Raw genomic sequence first — 19344 nt, 5'->3', positions numbered from 1 at the left:
AAGAAAAGAAAAGTCTAGAACCCCCTCTTCTCTCTTGTCATGTGACACACCTGCTCCCGCTTCGCCTTTCACCCTGAGTAAAAACTTCCTCCCCAGAAGCTGAGCACGTGCTGGCACCCTGTCAGTACGGTCTGCAGAGCCGTGAGCCAAAGAACCCTTTTCTTTCTAAGTTACCCAGGCTCAGGTACTCCTCTATAGCAATGCAAAATGCACTAATACGCCACCCTAAGTAAATGCCTGCCCTTCCCCAAACACCTTTCCCTTATCACAGTTCCACTGAATAGACTACATATTTCGTCTAACAACATCTTCTCGACTGATTTTCCTCTCTAAATCTAAGCTCGACACGGACAGAAGTTCGGCCTCTCCCCTCCCACTGCTGTGGCCTCAACACTTACAACAGTGCCTGGCGCATAACAGGTGCTCAGAAAAAATAATCACATTCATCATCGTGAGGAAGACTTTGAAACTCTTGAAAACTTTTGTCTGATACGTGAAACTCCTTCTTTCCTCCTCAATTATATACATACATATATATACATATTTTTTTATTTAGATGGGTCTCAATCTGTTGCCCAGGCTGGAGCATAGTGGCACAATCTCAGCTCACCGCAACCTGTGCCTCCCGGGTTCAAGTGATTCTCCTGCATCAGCCTCCAAAGTTGCTGGGATTACAGGCGCCCACCACCATGTCTGGCTAATTTTTGTATTTTTTGTAGAGACGGGATTCAACATTGTTGTCAGGCTGGTCTCGAACTCCTGGGCTCAAGCGATTCTCTTGCCTCAGCCTCTCAAAGTGCTGGGATTGCAGGCGTGAGCCTCTGCACCCAGTCTCAGTAAGAATATTTAAAATGAAATTTACATAACATAAATGAACCAATTAAAAGCGTACAGCTCAGTGGCAGTCAGTACATTCACAACTTTGTGCAGCCCGCCACCTCTATTGATTCCAAAATATCCCATCACCCTAAAAGGAGACCCTGTCCCCATTAAGCAGTCACTGCCAACCTCCTCTCTCTCCAGCCCCCAGCAACCACTAATCTGCTTTGAATCTATATCGGTTTGCCAGTTCTGGATATTTCATATAAATATTATATATTTCACAGATAATATGCGACCTTCTCGTCTGGCTTATTTCACTTAGCATGTTTTTTTCTAAAATAATTTCAACTTCTTCTAGATTCAGCGGTACATGTGCAGATTTGCTGCCAGGGTTGATGCATGATGCTGAGGTTGGGGTAGGAACGATCCCACCTCTCAGGCAGTGAGCGTGATGCCCAACAGGTAGTTTTTCAATGCTTGCCCCATCTTCCTTCCACTGTCTAGTAATCTCCAGTGTCTACTGTTGCCAACTTTATGTCCATGTGAACCCAATGTTTACATCCCACTTTAAGTAAGAACATGTGGTATCAGGTTTTCTGCTCCTGTGTTAATTCACTTGGGATAATGGCCTCCAGCTGTATCCATGTTGCTGCAAAGAACATGATTTCATTCTTTTTTATGACTGCATACTATTCCATTGTGTTCCAGGAATATATATACCACATTCATAGTGATATATATATATGCATATATATATAAATATGCGTATGTATAGATACATATCTGCATATGTGTATGTATGTGTGTGTATATGTATGTATACATACAGATAGACACACATATGTATATATGTGTATATTACTTGAACCCAGAAGGCGGAAGTTGCAGTGAATTGAGATCGCACCACTGCACTCCAGCCTGGAAAAAGAAGAGATGCCCCTAAAAGAACTGAAAACAGGTATTCAAAGAAATGTTTGTACACAAATGTTCACAGCCGTGTTTTCCACAACAGCCAAAAGGTGGAAGCAACCCACGTGTCTGCCCAGAAACTGATGAATGGGTAAGCAAAATGTGTTTTACACACACAGTGGGTATTACTCAAGCCATAAAAAGGAATGGAGTGTTGATATGTGCTACAATGTGGATGAGCCTTGAAAACAGGCCAAGTGACACAATTCACAACAGCAGACACAGCATCAACCTAAGTGCCCATCAGGGGTAGACTGGATGAAGAAGATGGGATACATACACCATGATTTCATTCTTTTTACACAGTATTGCATGGTGTGTGTGTGCATATATGTGTAAATATACAGATATGCACACGTGTGTATATGTGAATATCTGCATGCATATATGTATATGTACACACATACATGTGTGTACATGCATGTATATGTATATATGGATAGATACACACGTGTGCATATGTGCACGTCTACAGATATGTACATATGCACGTGTATTTGTGTATGTATATATACACATGTGTATGTGTGTACACATGTATATTCATATATCTGCATACATATACACACATATGCATATGTACATATGCACACACATATACATATGTATATATACATATATATACATGTGTGTATATCTGTATTTATATACACACCTGTATATATGTATATCTGTATATATATTTACACATATATGCACACACACCATGCAATACTGTGTAAAAAGAATGAAATCATGGTGTATGTATCCCATCTTCTTCATCCAGTCTACCCCAATGGGCACTTAGGTTGATGCTGTGTCTGCTGTTGTGAATTGTGTCACTTGGCCTGTTTTCAAGGCTCATCCACATTGTAGCACATATCAACACTCCATTCCTTTTTATGGCTTGAGTAATACCCACTGTGTGTGTAAAACACATTTTGCTTACCCATTCATCAGATTCTGGGCAGACACGTGGGTTGCTTCCACCTTTTGGCTGTCGTGGAAAACACGGCTGTGAACATTTGTGTACAAACATTTCTTTGAATACTTGTTTTCAGTTTTTAGGGGAATCTCTTCTTTTTCCAGGCTGGAGGGCAGTGGTGCGATCTTGGCTCACTGCAACCTCCATACCTCCTGGGTTCAAGCAATTCCCTGCCTCAGCCTCCTGAGTAGCAGGGATTACAGGTGCCCACCACCACAGCCAGCTAATTTTTGTATATATATATGTTTTTTTAGTAGAGACGGGGTTTCACCCTGTTGGCCAGGCTGGTCTCGACCTCCTGACCTTAGGTGATCTGCCCGTCTCAGCCTCCCAAAGTGCTGGGATTAGAGGCATGAGCCACCGTGCCCAGCCAAGGGAATCTTTTAATACTGATATCAGAAGCCTGCACCAGCTCTTTAACAAACATTTCACTAGGAGTTAGCATGATGTGCCTGAGGGATGTGAGAGAAAACGGCCTCAAATTCCAGCTCCGTACTTGTTTGCCGAGCCTGGCATTCCTCGCTGTCCAATGCAAATAGGAAAGCTGTATTAGGGTTCCTGTACACAAAGTGTCTGCACCATTTACCCTGTGTGTGTGTGTGTGTGTGTGTGTGTGTGTGTGCGTGCGCGCGCGCGCGCGCATGCGTCTCTATGTGTTTTAAAGAGACAAGGTCTTGTTCTGTTGCCCAGACTGGAGTGAGTACAGTGGCATAGCTCACTGCAGCCTTGAATTCCTGGGCTGAGGAGATCCTATTTGGCTTCAGCCTCCCAAATAGGTGAAACTATAGGCACGTGCCACCATGCTCGATAATGTTTTTATTTTTTTGCAGAGACAGAGTCTCGCTATATTGCCCAGGCTGGTCTCAAACTCCTGGCCTCAAGCAATCCTCCAGCCTTAAGCAATCCTCCTGCCTCGGCCTCCCAAAGCGCTGGGATTTCAAACATGAGCCATCACACCCAGCCAGATTTTTCTTTCTATTATCATAATTTGAAGGATGATGATCTAATAGAAATCTTCCCTGACCTGACGCTGGGCATGTACCCCTGGACAAAGCATCTCTGGGCCCATGTGCACAACTAGAACCTCAGCCCTACAGCCTCATCTCATCGTAGTCGGGATCTGAGAGCATATGTAAGGGTTAGTGAGGCCGAGGCACCGCCCAAAGCTTGGGTGATGGTCTTGACTGCAGGTTCCCTGCAGCACGCAAGCTCCTTTGCAGAACCGTCAGGGCTTCCTGCTGTTGCACGCTCTGGACACCAGAGGGCGCCATGAGAACAGAGTTTTAGCAGGACCAGCCACGTGCGCTCCAGCAGGCTGTTTGGATGGGAACGTGGTTTTGGGAAATCCCTGGGCAAAACCGCTGCCTCTGTTCAGGCGAATCCCTCCGGAAGCAAGTGGCAGAGCTCCGAGGGCGACGATGCATCTGGGCTAGCTCTCCAGAAATCAGACCGACTTGCCATAAACGCCCCATTCCGTCCAGCTCAATAAATGGCCTTCCTTCTTTTCTCTCCCCATTCCCTCCTCTTTCTCCCTCTTTTCCTTCTTCCATTATTAATTATTAATTAATTAATTAATTTTGAGATAGAGTCTTGCTCTGTCCCCAGGCTGGGGTGCAGCGGCGCGATCTCGGCTCACTGCAACCTTTGCTTCCCGGGTTCAAGCAATTCTCCTGCCTCAGCCTCTCCATATAGCTGGCATTACAGGCACCCGTCACCACCCCTGGCTAATTTTTGTATTTTTAGTAGAGATGGGGTTTCATCACGTTGGCCAGAATGGTCTTGAACTCTTGACCTCGTGATCCGCACCCCTCGGCCTCCCAAAGTGCTGGGATTCTCCGTTCCTCCTTCCTAATGTGGACAGTTGCTGCTCTAATTCCTCTGCTTCCTCTAAGCTTGCATGGTTGGCACGCACATTTTTCTCAGAGGAGAGTCATTCCGAAACGTGCCTGAAACCCTCGTAAGTTCATTTCCTATTGCCATCCACAGAAACTCCAAGTGGCTAATCCGTTTGCACTCAGGGGAAGCATTCCAGGCCGTGGAGTGATCCTAGCGACCAGCACGGGGCACCTCCGTGGTCTCTCGTTAGGGGTGGTCTCGGGCTGAGCAGGCTAACTTGCAATATGGGGGTGAATGGTGCAGAAATGCATGGGTTATTCAAGGTGACAGGGTGGGCATGGATCCTTCTGTTTCTTCTCCAGCTGTGATGCCCAGATCCTGGGTTCTGGATCTCATCTCAGTCTGGTTTCAGTTTCTGTGCCTGGCCCAGCTCTAACCTCCTGAGAGTCTGCCCTGGGAAAGCCACGGAACAGCGACAAGCGGGTCACCCTGTCTGACAGCCTGGCACTGAGCACTTCTGCCCGATTCCTCGTTCACTTCTTGCTGATGCCCTAGCTTCGCCCCCACCCCCATGACAACTGTCCCCAGAGCCACCAGCTTCAGGTTTCTAAGTCCTACTCTCCTCTCTCCCTTCACCACCTGCTCTACAAGCCCAGGAAGCCATGATGGTCCCTTCTTCCCATCTCCCTGAACTTAGGAAAGGAGTGTGATTATATTGCCCAGGACATATGGAAGATGAATTTTTTTTTTTTTGTGACAGAGTTTTGTTCTTGTTGCCCAGGCTGGAGTGCAATGGTGCAATCTCAGCTCACGGCAACCTCCGCCTCCCGGGTTCAAGTAATTCTCTAGCCTCAGCCTCCTGAGTATCTGGGATTACAGGTGCCCACCACCATGTCCAGCTAATTTTTTGTAATTTTAGTAGAAACGAGGTTTCACCATGTTGGCCAGGTTGGTCTCGAACTCCCCACCTAAGGTGATCCACCCACCTCGGGCTCCAGAAGTGCTGGGATTACAGGCATGAGCCACTGTGCCTGGCCTGCATCCCCTTTTCACAGAAGATTACAATAAATTAGGAAATTTGAAAGCAACACAATCATCCATCAACAGATGAATGAAGACAGAAAATGTGGTACATACACTCAGTAAAGTACTGTTCAGCCCTAAAAAGAAATGAGATCCTGTCATTTGCAACAACACGGATTAAACCAGAGGAAATTATGTTAAGTGAAATAAGCCAGGCACAGAAAGACAGTCATTGCTCATCCTCCCTTATTTGTGGAAGCTAAAAATTAAAACAATTGAACTCATGGAGAGTACAAGGATGGTCACCAGAGGCTGGGAAGGGGAGGAGGGAGTGGAAGAAAGTGGGGGGAATGGGTACAAAAATATAATTAGATAAAATGAATAAGGCTGAGTATTTGAAAGCACAAGAGGGTGACTATAATCAATAATAATTTAATCGTACATTTTAAGATAACTAAAAGAGTATAATTGGATTGTTTGTAACGCAAAGGATAAATGCTTGAGGGATGGATACCCCATTTTCCATGATGGGATTATTACACATTCCATGTCTGAATCAAAGTATCTCATGTACTCCATACATATATACACCTACTATGTACCCATAAAAATTAAAAATAAAACTTTAAAAAAAAATTGGCAGGGCACGGTGGGTCATGCCTGTAATCCCAGCACTTTGGAAGGCCAGGGCAGGCAGATCACTTGAGGTCAGGAGTTTGAGACCAGCCTGGCCAACATGGTGAAACCCCGTCTTTACTAAAAATTCAAAAATTAGCAGGACATCATAGTGCACACCTGTAATCCTGCTACTTGGGAGGCTGAGGCAGGAGAATCGCTTGAGCCTCGGAGGCAGAGGTTGCAGTGAGCCGAGACTGCTTGAACCAAGATCACGCCACCGTACTTCAACCTGGGTGACAGAGCAAGACTCCGTCTCAAACAAAAAAGCAGCAGCAGAGGGAACAGGCACATGTAAGGAGGTCTGGAGGAAACCGCGTGCATGCTTCCACAAGTCCTACCCCAGTGAAGTCACACAGGATGCTGCTCATCCCTCCAGCAAGGAGTTCTGACCGCACATGAGAAACGTTTCCCATCAGGGAAGCTCATTAGGGAGTCAGCATGCAAGATTTTTATTGGGGGCTGGTCACAAGTGTCAAGAAACATTGCCTTATGGATTTTTATTAACCTACGGCTGCTCATGAAATAATGGTTAAGATGACAGGCTCCGCTGGGTGCAGTGGCCACGCCTGTAATTCCAGCACTTTGAGAGGATGAGGTGGGAGGATCTCCTGAGCCCAGGAGGTTGAGGCAGCAGGAAGCTATGATCATGCCACTACACTCCAGCCTAGGTGACAGAGTGAGACTCCTCCCCCTACAAAAACTTTAAAATATTAGCCAAGCATGATGGCATGTGCCTGCGGTCCCAGCTACACAAGACTGAGGTGGGAGGATTTCCTGAGCCCAGGAGGTTGAGGCGTCACTAAGCTATAATCATGCCACTGCACTCCAGCCTGGACAACAGAGAGACTTCATCTCAAAAATAATAAAATAAAAAAATCACAGTCTCTAGAGTTAGACAGCAGCTTCAATAGGAAGCTTCATCTGTAAAATGGTATTAATCATTTTATTCACTTTTTTTTTTTTTTTTTTTGAGACAGTCTCTCTCTATTACCCAGGCTGGAGTGCAATGGTGTGATCTTGGCTCACTGCACCCTCGGCCTCCTGGGTTCAATAGATTTTCCTGCCCCAGTCTCCTGAGTAGCTGGGATTATAGGTGCCTACCACCACTCCCAGCTAATTTTTTGTATTTTTAGTAGAGACGGGGTTTCACCATGTTGGCCAGGCTGGTCGTGAACTCCTGACCTTGGGTGATCCACCTGTCTCGCCTTCCCAAAATGCTGGGATTACAGGGATGAACCACCGTGACCGGCCTAGAAGATGAATTTCAAGCAACATACCTAGGCCTGGTGCGGCAGCTCAGACCTGTAATCCCAGCACTCTGTGGGGCCTGAGGTGGGAGGATCGCTTGAGTCCAGGAGTTGGAGACTAGCTGGAAAACATAATGAGATTCCTGTCTCTAAGAAAATAAAATTAAAAAAATAGCCAGTCATGGTGGTGTGCGCCTGTAGTCCCAGAAACTCAGTGGGCTGAGGCAGGAGGATCGTTCGAGTCTGGGAGGTCAAGGTTGCAGTGAGTTGTGATTGCACCACTGCACTCCAACCTGGGCCACAGCAAGACCTCATCTCTAAAATAAACAAAAAAGAAACTTAGAAAAATGCATCGCAGGGCATTAAATGGGGCTTTCTGTTTCAGTTTTGGCTGGAGGTGTGAGAAACAAACTCACCCATTCAAACCCAAAGGATGTACTCAGAGACCCAGAGAACAGTGGAAGTGAGACTTCTTTTTCTTTTTCTCTTTTTTTTTTGAGATGGAGTCTAGCTCTGTCTCTCGCCCAGGCTGGAGTGTGCAGTGGCACAATCTTGGCTCACTGCAACCTCCACCTCCCAGGTTCAAGCGATTCTCCGTCTCAGCCTCCTGAGTAGCTGGGATTACAGGCACCTGCCACCATACCTGAGCCCCAGCCACTGTGCCTGGCTGAAAGTGAGGCTTTTAATGACAGACTTGCAAGATGGAGCGTCTGGCATGCAGGCACACCCAGCACACTTTCAACAAACAATTTATCCCCAAGTGTACAGGTCCCTCCCCCAGCTCCTCTTAGGCTGAGCACTACGGGATTACAATCTTCCCAGGCGTTGCCTATCGGTAGTTGGATTAAGGCTTCAAGTATGTTCTTCAGCGTTTTCCTGCAGCATTTTATTTAAACTCACAATGCATTGCAACTATTTCAGGACTCTTTAAACATTTGACTTGGCTGAGCACGGTGGCAGGCCTATAATCCCAGCACTTTGGGAGGCTGAGGCAGGTGGATCACGAGGTCATATTTTGAGACCAGCCTGGCCAACATAATGAAACCCCGTCTTTATAAAATACAAAAAATCAGCTGGGAATGGTGGTGGGTGCCTGTAATCCCAAGTACTCCGGAGGCTGAGGAAGGAAAATCGCTTGAACCTGGGAGGCAGAGGTTGCAGTGAGCCGAGGTTGCACCACTGCACTCCAGCCTGGGCAGCAGAGCGAGACTCTGTCTAAAAACAACAAAACAAAACCAAAACATTTGACTTCTGGCCCCAGAGGCTGCACTTGGCTGTTAAGGAAGGTGTGACCACCTAGGTTGCAAGCTAGCCTCAACTAAATTCTTTGGTTGGGTGAGAGGGGTTAGTTAAGGGGGCCCCAACGGATAGGTGGCTGGTCACCAGATCAAAGGGAAAGCAGGAAGTTGAGGGAGGGGGCGGCTCAGTACATTCTGCCTATTTCTTTGTTTAAAGCTATATTAAGGCACTTAGAATTGAAAATGGACCACCATATATAGGTTATCTTCTACAAAGCCATCCGACAAGAGCTGTCAAGCACTATCAGATGTCCAAGTGAGGTGCTTTGACAAAACAAAATTATATATATATATATGCCACGACATGAATAAAACTTAAAAACAGCCAGTCAGAAAAGATCACACATATTACACTATGCCATTCCCATAACATGTCCAGAGTAGGCAAATCCAGAAAGTAGATTCATGCTTGCTAGGGGATAGTGGAGGAGGGAGTGGGCTTTTTCTTGGCTGATGAAAATGTTCCAGAATTACACAGTGGTGACAGCTGCACAACTTCATGAATGTACCAAAAACTACTTCAAAGTGGTGAATTTTATGGTATGTGAATTCTATCTCAATAAAAAACTGGAATGTTGCTGTAGGACTTAGGCAGTTCTCCTGCCTCAGCCTCCCAAGTAGCTGGGATTACAGGCATCCGCCACCACGCCTGTCTAATGTTTGTATTTTTAGTAGAAATGGGTTTCACCATGCTGGCCAGGCTGGTCTCAAACTCCTGACCTCGTGATTCACCTGCCTGGGCCTCTCAAAGTGCTGGGATTACAGGTGTGAGCCACCGTGCCCGGCCATGTGGTTGCCCTTTTGAAGGACTGCCAGATTGTTTTACAAAGTGCTCTGTCATTTTATATTTTGATGTATGAGGATTCCAAATTTTTGCACAATCTTTGACCACATTTGTTATCTTTTTGCCAGTAGTGGGAGTGAGGAGGGTGTGAGATGGTATCTCGTGTTTTGATTTGAATCTCCCCTATGGACTAATAATATTCAGCATGTTTTCATGTGTTTATTGGCCACTTATATATCTTCCCTGGAGAAATGTCTAAATGCCCCCAGTCAGCAGCTTCTTGGCTTATTTTAAATATCAGGGTGGGGCACAGTTGCTCACACCTCTAATTCCAGCATTTTGGGAGGCTGAGGCAGGAGGATTGCTTGAGGCTGAGAGTTCAAGGCCAGCCTGGGCAACATAATGAGACCCCCAACTCAAAATAAATAAATAATTAAAAATTAGCTGGGCACGGTGACATGCACCTGTAGTCCTAACTACTGAAGAGGCTGAGGCAGGAGTGTCACTTGAGCCCAGGAGTTCAAGGCTGCAGTGAGCTACAATCATGCCACTGCACTCCAGTCTGGGAACAGAATGAGACTCTCTGCAAAAGAAAAAAAAAAAAAAAAAAAAATTGCATTGTCTTTTAATCACTGAACTGTAAGAGTTTTGTTTTGTTTTGTTTTGTTTTGTTTTGTTTTTTTCTTAACGGAGTTTCTCTCTTGTTGCCCAGGCTGGAGTGCAATGGCGTAATCTCAGCTCACTGCAACCTCCACCTCCCGGGTTCAAGCAATTCTCCTGCCTCAGCCTCCTGAAGAGTTCCTTATATATTCTGGACACTAGACGCTTGTTATATTTGTGAATATTTTTCTCCCATTTCTGTGGGTTATTTTTTCACTTTGTTGATAGTGTTCTTTGGGAAAAAGATAAAACTGTTTTTAAAAAACAATTTTGGCCGGGCACAGTGGCTCACGCCTATAATCCCAACACTCTGGGAGGCTGAGGTGGGCGGATCAACTGAGTCAGGAGTCAGACCAACCTGACCAACATGGTGAAACCCCATCTTTACTAAAAATACATCAACCGCGCATGCTGGTGCGCACCTGTAGTCCTAGCCACTCAGGAGGCTGAGGCAGGAGAATCGCTTGAACCCGGGAGGTGGAGGTTCTAGTGAGCCGAGATGGCACCATTGCACTCCAGCCTCACTCAGAGTGAGACTTCCCACTCCAAAACCACATTTGGTGAAGTCCAGTTTCTCTTTTTCTCTCTGGTTGCTTGTGCTTCTGGTGTCCTATGTAGGAAAGCATCACCTCATACAGGGACACAAAGCAATTCTCCTCCCTCAGCCTCCCGAGTGGCTGAGATTGCAGGTGCGAGCCAAGGCATTCCGCTTTCTCCATCAATTTGATGTTTGTTCTTGTTTCAGTGTTAGCAGAATTCATGTGCTCTGACAGGGGCGCTTTTCAAACTGATGTCTTATCTTTCTTAACGACTCAAACTAGAGCCTGTTCAGACATGTTGTAACAGGTTAGTATGAGTTCATTTTTGTGTAAAAAGATTTTGAAATCCATGCATAGCTCTTTCCTAATGCACATTTTCCATGAACTTTAACTGTTTTTTTTTTTTTTTGAGGTGGAGTCTTGATCTGTTGCCCAGGCCAGAGTGCAGTGGCACCATCTTGGCTCACTGCAACCTCTGCCTCCTGGGCGCCAGCAATTCTCCTGTCTCAGCCTCCCAAGTAGCTGGGACTACAGGTGCACACCACCACGCCCAGCTAATTTTTGTATTTTTAGTAGAGACAGGGTTTCACCATATTGGCCAGGCTGGTCTTGAACACCTGACTTCCAGATCCACCTGCCTCGGCCTCCCAAAGTGCTGGGATTACAGGCATAAGCCACCGTGACTGGCCCTCCCTCAACTTTCTGAAGACCCCCTCACATATATATACCTTGTGAAATGGCTGAGTGGAGCTCATTTACCTATTTGCCTATTTAGGATATTTCATAAAGATCAAATCATAAACAACGTGTCATCTTTGTGTGTATGGCTTCTTTCACTTGTTTTTGGTTGACCCACGCTGTAGCGTATTTTATGTTAGTACACTAGACCCCCTTTATCTGGAGTTTTGCTTTCTGGGTTTTTAGTTACCTGCAGTCAACCGCAGTCTAAAAATATTAAATGGAAAATTCCAGCAATACACAATTCATAAGCTTCAGATCCCATGCCATTCTGAGTAGTGCGCTCAAGTCTCATGCAGTCCCTCTCCATCCTGCCCAGGAGGTGGCTCATTCCCTGGTCCATCGTATTCAGAGTGTAGGTGGACAGTCTGCCCGTTAATCATTATTAGCTGGCTCAGGAATCCCACTGAAGAAAAGGGCTTCAGGCCCAATACTATACCTTATTTTTCTAATACAACAAAATTAACTCACGCTAGCACCATAGATGCCAAAGAAATCAAGACTGTCTGAACTATCTTTTTTTTTGAGAGGGAGTCTTGCTCTGTCATCAGTCTGGAGTGCAGTGGCACAATCTCGGCTCACTGCAATCTCCACCTCCCGGGTTCAAGTGATTCCCCTGCCTCAGCCTCCCTAGTATCTGGGATTACAGGCACACGGCATCATGCCAGGCTAATTTTCTTTCGTATTTTAGTAGACACTTGGTTTCACCATATTAGCCAGGATGGTCTCCATCTCTTGACCTTGTGACCCGCTCACCTCAACCTCCCGAAGTGCTGGGATTACAGGCTTGAGCCACTGTCTGAACTATCTTACCTGCCATGATCTTAATTTTGATTGCCCGCCCATCCCTTTGTATTCTGTATATAACAAATGAAATTAAAAGCCCTTCTCTTACCGTCAAAGCAATTAGCCACCAATGATATTGAACATCCGATGAAAAGTTAGACTTTGATCCTTATATAATCCCAACAGCAGACAAATCCAGGAAAACTTCAACTACTGGGAGCTGATAACCAACAATTCTCCCAGTAGAGATCCCGATTCGTGTGTGACTCTCATCCGAAGACGTCCTGCACCTCATGAACTATTCCCTCATTAGGCTTCATAACAGATGCAATCACCGGACGCTTGAATCAAACTACCTTTAACCGCGGCACGGCCAGGCCTTCACTATGGCCAATGCTCAGAAACGTGCGGGTCTAAACACAGTTTTATGCCTATTACCTTAGAATTCACCTTTTTTTTTTGATTTGAATAGACGTTTATCCAAAGATGATGTGCCAGCACATGAAAAGATGGTCAACGTCATTAGTCACTAGGGAAATGCAAATCAAAACCACAAGGAGGCACCATTTTGCTTCCACCGATACAGCTAGACTATAAAACGCAGCCAATGAGTGTTGATGAGCATGTGGAGAAATTGGAACCCTCATACATTGCTGGATTATAAAAGGGTACAGCCACTTTGGAAAATAGTTTTGCAGTTCCTCACAACGTTAAATATACCATATGATTCACCTTTTCTACTCCTAGGTGTATATGTAAGAGGATTGAAAATATGTGTCTATACAAAAACTTCTCATGAACAGTCATGGCAAGATTATTTATAATGGCCAAAACATAGAAACTTGAATGGTCCATCAGACTGACGAATACAATTTGATATATCCTACAACAGAATATTAATCGGCATCCACAGTATCATATCACTGTAAAGCTACCCAGCATTAGTTCTTTTTTTTTTTTCTGGAGATGGAGTCTCGCTCTGTCACCCAGGCTGGAGTGCAGTGGCACAGTCTCAGCTCACTGCAACCTTCACCTCCTGGGTTCAAGCGATTCCCCTGTCTCAGCCTCCCAAGGAGCTGGGACTACAGGCATGCACCCCCATGCCTGGCTAATTTTTGTATTTTTGGTAGAGATGGGGTTTCAGCATGTTGACCAGGCTGGTCTTGAACTCCTGATCTCGTGATGGGCCCGCCTCGGCCTCCCAAAGTGCTGGGATTACAGGCGTGAGCCACCGCGCCCGGCCACATTTAACCTTTTAAGTTAAAGACAGAGGGGATCTGCACTTCTCTGCAGTGACTGCCTCAGCTAGGTACTTCCACATGACTCCTTGTCGACCTTTCAATAATCATGACTTTATTCTCCATTATTCAGTTAAAGATATTGAATTTTATTTACCATATACTTCCTGTACCAAAGATAATCAAAACACAAAAACAAACCCCCCTGAGAACTAAAATGAACAAAACTCTATTGACTTCTTTTACTGTCCTCACAATGCTAGGCCTACCCACAGTCGTTTTAACCATTTTATTTCCCACCATACTATTTCCAACCCTCGGTCACCTAATTAGTAACCGACTAGTTTCTATTCAACAATGATTTGTGCAAAACAAATAACAATTACCCATAGCATTAAAGCATGAACCTGATCCCTTAGACTGCTATCCTCAATTTTCTTCATCATCTTGACCAACCTCCTCAGACTTCTACCCATTCATTTACACCAACTACCCAATTATCAATACATTGAGGTACAGCAATTCCTTTATGAGCAGGCGCAGTAATTACAGGTTCTGCTTTGAAACAAAAGTCTCCTGGCCGGGCTCGGTGGCTCGCACCTGTAATCACAGCACTGTGGAAGGCTGAGGTGGGTGGATCACGAGGTCAGGAGTTCAAGACCAGCCTGACCAATATGGTGAAATCCCGTCTCTACTAAAAATACAACAGTCAGCTAGGTGTGGTGGGGGGCACCTGTAGTCCCAGCTACTCGGGAGGCTGAGACAGGAGAATTGCTTGAACTTGGGGGGCAGAGGTTGCAGTGAGCCGAGATGGCAACACTCCAGCCTGGGTGACAGAGTGAGACTCGTCTCAAAAATAAAAAAAAAAAAGAGAAAGTCTCCTTAGCTCACTTTTTACCACAAGGCCTACCTGCCCCACTTATCCCCATACTAGTAATTGTAGAAACTTTTAGTCTACTTATTTAACCAATGTGTGATTAACAGCCAACATTACAGCCAGTCTTTTAATTTAATCGGAGTAGCCACTCTAGTACTGTCAACCATTAGTCTTCCCACAGCTTCAATCACTCTTTTTATTCCAATTTTACTATTCTCAGATTTGCCATAGCCCTTATTCAGGCTTGTACGTTTACACTCCTAGTAAGCCTTTATCTACAGGACAACACGTGACCCACCAAACACATGCCTACCTCATAGTCATATCCAATCCTGACCACCAGCAGGCGCTCTCTCAGCTCTCCTAATCACATCTGTCCTGGCCACGTGGTTTCACTTGAACCCTATGACTCTCTTAACCCTAGGCCTACTAACCAACGCACTAACGATGTATCGATAATGATGTGATATTATCTGAGAAAGTACATTTCAAGGCCACCAGACAACAATCGTCCAAAAAGGCCTCCGATATGGTATAATCCTATTTATTATCTCAGAAGTATTCTTTGCAGGTTTCTTCCGAGCATTTACCACTCTAGCCTAGCCCCGACTCCAGAATTAGGAGGGCACTGACCCCCAACAGGCATTTTTCCCCTCAGTCCCTTAGAAGTACCCCTCCCGAATACTCTGTACTACTTGCATCAGAAGTTTCAATTACTTAGGCTCACCACAGCCTGATAAGGTAATCAAGGCCAGCTCTGGTGGCTCACACCTGTAATCCCAGCACTTTGGGAGGCAGAGGCGGGTGGATCACAAGGTCAGGAGTTCCAGACCAGCCTGGCTAACACGGTGAAACCCCATCTCTACTAAAAATACAAAAGTTAGCTGGGCGTGGTTGCATGTGCCTATAGTCCCAGCTATTCTGGAGGCTGAGGCAGGAGAATCACTTGAACCCAAGAGGCAGAGATTGCAGTGAGCCAAGATCTCGCCACTACACTCCAGTCTGGATGACAGAGACTCTGTCTCAAAAAAAAAAAAAAAGTAGTTGATAATTGAAAGCACATAATTCAAGCACTAACCATCGCAATTAAGGTGTTTTAGGTATTTACCTAGGCATTTACTTCACCCTCCTACAAATCTCGGAATACTTGGAGGCCCATTTTACTATCTTGGATGGAATCTACAGCTCAATATTCTTCACAGCCACAGGGTTTCATGGACATCATATTACTGGATCAACATTTCTCACTATCTGCCTGCTCTGCCAATTAAAATTTCACTTTACCTCCAACCACCACTTTGGCTTTGAAGCTGCCTCCTGATATTGACATTTCATAGATATAGTATGATGTTTTTTTTTTTTTGAGACCAGGTTTCCCTCTGTTGCCCAGGCTGGAGCACAGGGGGTGATCTCAGCTCACTGCAACCTCCGTGCCGCAGGTTCAATTGATTCTCCTGCCTCAGCCTCCCAAATAGCTGGGATTACAGGCACCTGCCATCTTGCCCAGCTAATTTTTGTATTTTTAGTAGAGATGGGGTTTCACCATTTTGGCCAGGCTGGTCTCGAACTCCTGACCTCGTGATCTACCTGCCTCTGCCTCCCAAAGTGCTGGGATTGCAGGCGTGAGCCACGGCGCCAGGCCGACTATACTTACATGTCTCTATCTACTGCTGAGTATCCTGCTCTTTTAGTATAAGCAGTACTATTGACTTCCAATCAATTAGTTTTGATAATATCCAAGAGAGTAATTAACCTAACACTAGCCCTAGTGATCAACACCTTACTGGCCCTATGCCTAATAATACTTACCTTTTGACTCCCACAACTTAATATTTATATAGAAAACTCCAGCGCCTATGAATGCAGGTTTGACTCAATAACCTCCGCCCGCCTCCCCTTTTCCATGCAATTTTCCCTAGTAGCCAACTCCTTGCTCCTTCCGACCTAGAAATCGCACTGCTGCAACCCCTCCCACGAGCCCTTCAAACAAATAACCTTACACTAATGATAAGCATAGCCCTTACACTAGTTATTATCTTAATCCTGGGCTTAATTACGAATGAACCCAAAAAGGATTACATTGAATTGGTAAACAGTTTAAACCAAAGTAAATGATTGACTCATTAGACTGTGATAGACCCTATTTACCAAATGCCCTCTATCTACGTCAATATATTAGCAGTATCATATCACTGCTAGGAGTATTAGTCTATCAATCTCATCTCATATCATCCTTACTATGCCTAGGAGGCATATTGTCAACGTTTATTATAAATATTCTCATAACATTAAATATACATTTCGCTCTAGCATCTAGTAGAATAATATCCATTTCCTACTGGTATTTGCTGCCTGTGAGGGTGCAGTGGGTCTCACATTACTAGTTTCCATCTGCAACACCTATGGCCTAGATCACACACAAAATCTAAATTTAACTCCATGCTCAACATTATTATTCCAACAACTATACTATTACCAACCACATGATTCTCTAAAAATTCTATAATCTCTCAATCAGCGTAACTACCCACAGCCTATTCATCAGCCTCGTGGCCTTGCTATCTTTTAATCAGTTCAACAATTCATCCAACCTCTCATTAACATTCTCTTTTGGTCTGCTGACATTGCCCCTTCTAATCTTTTATTTTGAGACAAAGTCTCACTCTTGTTGCCCAGGCTGGAGTGCAATGGCATGGTCTCCAAATCACTGCAACCTCCACCTTCCAGGTTCAAGCAATTCTCCTGCCTCAGACTCCCAAGTAGCAGGGATTACAGGTGCCCACCACCACGCGCAGCTAATTTCTTGTATTTTTATTAGAGACAAGGTCTCACCATGTTGTCCAGGCTGGTCTTGAACTCCTGACCTCAGGTGATTCACCCAGCTTGTCCTCCCAAAGTGCTGGGATTACAGGTATGAGCCACCACAGCTGGCCGCCCCTTCTAATCTTAACAGCCTGGCTACGACCTCCTAGTTACAGCAAGCCAGTACCACCTGTCCGATGAATCACCTCTATAAAAAAAAGCCCCATATCTCTATACGTATATCCCCACAGGTTTTTAAAATTACAACATTCACAGCCACAGAATATTTTCTATTCTTTGAAGCTACAGTAGTTCCTACCTTCATCATCATCATCCGCTGAGGCAAACAACCAGAACGCCTCAATGCAAGCTCGCATTTCTTATTTTACGCACTAGGAGGGTCTCTTCCCCTGCTCGTCCTACTTGTTCATACTCGAAATACCTCAGGCTCACTAAATATGCTAGTAAGAATATTTATTACCCAGGAACTATCAAGCTCCTGATCCAACAGTCTCCTGTGTCTACCACGTATTACGGCTTTTATAGTAAGGATGCCTCTATGGGGACTTCACCTGAAGCCCACATAGGTGAATGAGCCCTCTCTTCGCAGCAGCGGGAGTCAGCTCAGTACTGTCGCTGGCTGCATAGCACTCGGGGCAGCACTCCTAAAGCTAGGCGGCTGCAGTATAATTCGACTTACCCTTATTCTTAGCTCCTAAGAGAACACACAGCCGACCCCTTTCACGCTATCCCTATTTGGGATAGGGATGACAAGCTCTATTTGTCTACGACAAACCGACCTAAGATCCCTTCCTGCCTGTTCCTTTGTAAGCCACATAGCACTTATGATGGTGATCCTTATTCGAACCCCTTGAAGCTTTCTTTACAGGTGCTCACCCTTATAATTGCCCACGGACTCACTGTTCTGCCCAGCAACTTCCAACTAGGAGCGAGTCCACAGCTGAATTCTACCACTCATCTGAGGTCTTCAGACACTGCTTCCATGAATAGCTTCTGGGCGACGCCTAGCAAATATCACGAATCTTGCTTACCCCCTACCACTAATCTAGTAGGGGAACCCTTGGTGACTATGGCCTCATTCTCCTGATCAAACATCATCACTATTACACTTGTAGGACTTTTTTTTTTTTTTGAAATGCAGGGTCGCTCTGTCGCCCAGGCTGGAGTGCAGCAGCTTAATGTCGGCTCATTGCAACCTCCGCCTCCCGGGTTCAAGCAATTCTCCTGCCTCAGCCCCCTGAGTAGCTGGGACTATAGGCAAATGCCACCATGCCCGGCTAATATTTTGTATTTTTAGTAGAGACGGAGTTTCACTGTATTCTCCAGGCTGGTCTTGAACCGACCTGGTGATCCGCCCGCCTCTGCCTCCCAAAGCGCTGGGATTGCAGGCGTGAGCCACCTCGCCCAGTCCGAATTCTTAAACTCTCCCTAAGCTTCAAACTAGATGACTTCTCCACAATATTTATCCTAGTAACACTGTTCACTACCTGGTCCATGGTGGAATTCTCAATATGGAATATAAATTCAGACCCTAACATTAATCAAGTCTTCAAATACTTACCTTTCTCTTCACAATATTAATCCTAGTCACCGCCAACAATCTCCTTCCACTCTTTATCGGATGACAAGGCGTGGGGACGATGTCTTTCTTACTAATCGGCTGATGGTACAGCCGAGCAGACGCTAACACGGCCGCTCGCCAAGCAGTCGGTACAATGGCGACGGCGATACTGGCGTTATCTTAGCTGTAGCATGATTGCTCTTATACTCCAACACCTGAGGCTTCCAGAGCATTTATCCAAAGCCCCACCCCCAGCGCCCTCCCATTAGCCTTCTCTTAGCAGCCACGGGAAAGTCAGCTCAGTCCGGCCTCCTCCCTGACTCCCGGCTGCCACAGAAGGCCCAGCCCCAGCCTCAGCCCTACTGCCCTCCAGCACTATGGTTGCAGCAGGAGTCTTTCTCCTCATCCGCTTCTCCCCCTTAATAGAATATCATCTGTCAGTCCAAACCTTCACATTATGTCTAGGGCTTACTACCAATCATTTCTATCGTTTTGTGTTAG

General features: G+C 45.5%; 1 long non-coding RNA gene across 1 annotated transcript in view; it reads right to left on the bottom strand.

The window, feature by feature from the left end:
* LOC135274632 (uncharacterized) overlaps positions 1-18884 on the bottom strand; it is a 55041-nt gene extending 36157 nt beyond the window's left edge. The window contains exon 1 of the long non-coding RNA XR_010342428.1: positions 18844-18884. This is a non-coding gene — a long non-coding RNA (uncharacterized LOC135274632). The remainder of the gene's footprint in view (positions 1-18843) is intronic.
* Between the last annotated feature and the right edge of the window lie 460 nt (positions 18885-19344).

Source organism: Aotus nancymaae, unplaced genomic scaffold, assembly GCF_030222135.1.
Source record: "Aotus nancymaae isolate 86718 unplaced genomic scaffold, 86718_ANA_hifiasm-v0.15.2.pri h1tg000012l, whole genome shotgun sequence".
NCBI classification, from domain to species: Eukaryota; Metazoa; Chordata; class Mammalia; order Primates; family Aotidae; genus Aotus; species Aotus nancymaae.
Note: the sequence above shows the minus strand (reverse complement) of the source record. Positions and strands in the feature narration are given on the sequence as shown.